Source organism: Myotis davidii, unplaced genomic scaffold (assembly GCF_000327345.1).
Source record: "Myotis davidii unplaced genomic scaffold, ASM32734v1 scaffold337, whole genome shotgun sequence".
In the NCBI taxonomy this organism is placed as follows: domain Eukaryota; kingdom Metazoa; phylum Chordata; class Mammalia; order Chiroptera; family Vespertilionidae; genus Myotis; species Myotis davidii.
In genome coordinates this window covers 1,957,245-1,961,177 of record NW_006288250.1, presented here as the reverse complement: position 1 = coordinate 1,961,177, position 3,933 = coordinate 1,957,245, and positions in this window count along the sequence as shown.

The window sequence follows — 3,933 nt, the reverse complement described above, 5'->3', positions numbered from 1 at the left end:
TGTGAGCGACGTAGGTGCTTATGTAGGTGGGTTCTGACTTATGGTGAAAATCGTGTTACTTTGGGCTGTAGGAACGGAGCTCTGACGTAACCTGAGGACCTACTGTACATTCAAAAGTACGTGAGAACTGTGCCATGGGCTGCTCTGATCTCCAAGGCCAGAGAGCCGAAACAAGCTGCCTCTTGGGGGCCCACAACATTCCCTGTGTCGTCACTTGAAGATCGAGGGGTTAAGGTTGTCCCCTACCCTCCCTGGGGCTACGGGACAGCTAGGGCATCTGCCAGCAGGAGCATGAGAGCACCAAACTGTGTCTATATGTCGGGGTGGGAGCCGCCAGGAGGTGGATGTGGAGCAAGGTGAGAAAGACCAAGCCCTATGTGCCGGGAATGAAAAGGACAGGGAATCCGACCTTAGCTGTGATGACTCTGTCCCAGAGGCTGACCAAGTCCTCCTTTTGCATAGAGTATCCAATTGCATGGAAGTCCCCGAGTCAGGATGCCAGTCCTGATTGTAGAGGCAGAAATAGAAACCCCTCCTAAGGCTAGCATTTCTCACATGGGCACATTGAGAACCCAGGAAGTCAGGGGAATAGATTGTCCTGCCTTTCAGTGAAGACCTAGGTAGGCGGCCCTGGCCGACTTGGCTCAGTGGTTAGAGTGGAGGCAACCAATTGGCGTGTCTCTCTCACATCAGTGTTTCTCTCTGTCTCTCCCTCTCCCCTCCACTCTCTCTAAAAATCAGTGGAAAAATATCCTCGGGTGAGTATTAACAAGATAATAATAAGTTGAGAAATAAAAACAAAACTTCAAGGACTGTTGAGTTATCTAATTAACCTTAAACTTATTTTAACTCTTGTATATAAAAATGTTTAACATCGTCATTAGGGAAATGACCGAAGAGTTTCTTACCGTGTCTAGCTATACTGTCACAGCACCAGCGCCCCTGAAGTGGCCACTCTCCGCTTCCACAGTATTTATACCCCCGTGTGGGGTCCTCGCACTCCATTTACATGTGTAGTAGGAAGCTCTTGAAAACCCGACCATTTTAAAAATCGGAAGTGCCTCCCCAATCCGGAGACTTCAGGCTGTGTAACAGATGGTAGAAAGAAATATTTATATGAAGCCTGTTGAGTGGGAGGGAAGACACTTCTCCCTGTTGCTTGGAGTTGAACCTGCAGTTGCTGCCTATCGGACCTGCGGGCACACACCCGGGAAGGCTCGGTGAGCCGGGCCAGGTCCCCTCACCGCAGACAGCCGTCACCTTCGGTCACTAGTCTGGGCGCCAGGGTTCTTCTCAGCCAGCCTCCCTCCCTCACAGTCTCCTCCAGGAAATGTGCTCGGTTCTCCCAGGAGAATCACAGCTGAAATGACAGCCGAATGGCTGGCGCTGGCTCACAGAGCTGGCAGCAGGCGGGCGGGAGAGGGAGGGGTGCTGGGACAGGCGGTGACCCTGAGGACTGGAAATCACCTTCCCTGGGTGTTTCTGAAAGGACAGCTCCATGGGGAGCACCGCGGAGAGTGGCTTGGGGAGCGAAGGGCAACGGGTGACCTGGGGAGAAGGGAGGCACCTCCTCTTACCACTGCCTTTTTTACAGAAGCCTCTCCTGCTTATTTTTAGTAAAATGTTTCAAAAGTAAAAAGCAGGAAAAGGCACATGTTTAAAAAGTATGACACAAGCAAGTGATACGGTCTTTCTGCCCCCACAGATTTGTCTTCAGGTCTCCTCCCGGGCTCTCCGTGCAGACCCTGGTGGGCTCCGGCTGCGCGGGAAACACTGCCACCTGCTGGGCCTTGGAGAATGTCAGCGGACCCCGCCGGTCAAATCCAGCCCCGTGGCCCCCACGTCTGTCAGCACCTCAGCCCCTACAGCTGGCTTTTCCAGTGGCTCCCGGGAGGAATTACTCAACTGGCCAGAATATAGAGAAAATCAGCTAGGCTTTTTTAAAAAAACCTTTAAGAGAACTGTATTAAATTAAAATTCCAATACTTGCTTCCTGAAGTGACCTAATTTGCCCTACATATATATTACCTCCACGACCAAATAGCATTGGATTAGATCAGAAAAAATGATCCTTTACCTAGCTTTACCTTTACCAGCTGTGGCACATGTGGGGGGAGAGGGAGCCTCAATTTAATAGTTATCTATCCCATAGTTTTGTAATAAGGATTTAAAAATCTGGCACATAGTAGGTGCTCAATAAATAGTGGAGTTTACTATTTTTTAAACATGTATTTTTATTGATTTTAGAGAGGAAGGGAGAGGGAGAGAGAGAGAAACATCAGTGATGAGAGAGAATCAGCATGCCCCACGCCGGGTATCCTGGTTCATAGGTTGCCGCTCAACCGCTGAGCCACGCCAGCTGGGCGGGTCTTACTATTTTTAATTTGGTTCTAAAATTCTATGAAACCTAGAAAAGTGGTAACATATTAACCCAGTACTTTTGTCAGAGAATGTTTTTCAGATGAACTTTGTTCTCTTCGGCTAAGGTCCAGTCCTAAGTGAAACACAGGTCATGGGAATATTCCCTACCCGCTCTGTTATTTCAAGGTTACCCTGCTGCACCAACCTGGTTTTCCCGGAAAAACAAACAAAAAAACAACAACCACAAAACAAAACATTCCCCAACACACATGCACACTAGGAATTCTGCCAGAATGTGCCCAGAACTACAGTTGATACAGTGGAGGGGGAAAAGGCGATAAATAATTACTTGGGCCCTTACCGTCTGCTTCGCCTTTGGCACTTCCATCCCCTATTTCTGGCCTTAGAATTTTAACTGAAATCACTGATGAAAGTTCCAATGTGATTCAGCAGAACATTGTGGGGGTTGGGGGAGGCTTAGAAATATGCTGAAGTAAAGTAAAACAAAACAACAAAAGAAAGGCCATCTAAGGACAAGTCCTTAGATCGTGGGTAGGGGTGAGGAGTGGGACTGCTGCACCAACCTGGTTTTCCCGGAAAAACAAACAAAAAAACAACAACCACAAAACAAAACACTCCCCAACACACACGCACACTAGGAATTCTACCAGAATGTGCCCAGAACTACAGTTGACACAGTGGAGGGGGAAAAGGTGATAAATAATTTCTTGGGCCCTTGCCGTCTGCTTCGCCTTTGGCACTTCCATCCCCTATTTCTGGCCTTAGAATTTTAACTGAAATCACTGATGAAAGTTCCGATGTGATTCAGCAGAACATTGTGGGGGTGGGGGAGGCTTAGAAATATGCTGAAGCAAAGTAAAACAAAACAAAAATAGAAAGGCCATCTAAGGAAAAGTCCTTAGATTGTGGGTAAGGGTGAAGAGTGGGAAAGGGGCTGTGAGAAGTGAGAAGGTCTTTTGTTAGGAAACTCTTAGCTAAACATCGCTAAGACACTGAGAGAGAAGAACAGAGGAGGGGAAAGAGAGAATAAAGTTCTTAGAGGTGACAAATGACTTCTTGAACCCAGTCCTCCTTCCACAAAGCCTTCCTACCCTCCCCCTCTCTGCTAGACTTGGGCTGGGGGTGTGCAGCATGACCAGATGTGGCTCCTCTGTAGGAAAACATGGGCTGCCCAGGCCGGCGTGGCTCAGTGGTTCAGTGTCATCCTGCACTACAAAAGGTTTCAGGTTCAGTTCTGTCAGGGCTCATGCCCAGGCTGGGGTTTTCAGGGTGTGTTTGGGAGGCAGCTGATCCATGTTGCTCTCTCACATCTACGTTCCTTTCTCTCTCTCTCCCTCCTCCTCTTTTCTCTCTCCCTCCCTTCTACTCTCTGAAAAGCAATGGGAAAAAAACATCCTTAGGTGAGGATTGAAAAAAGAAAAACCAATCTTGAGTAAGAATAAAGTTAGAAGATGTAAATTACTAATTTTTAAGCTATCATAATTAAAATTATGTGGTCTCCATGAATGGGTAGACAAATAGACCAAAATAATAAAATAGAGTTCTCAAATA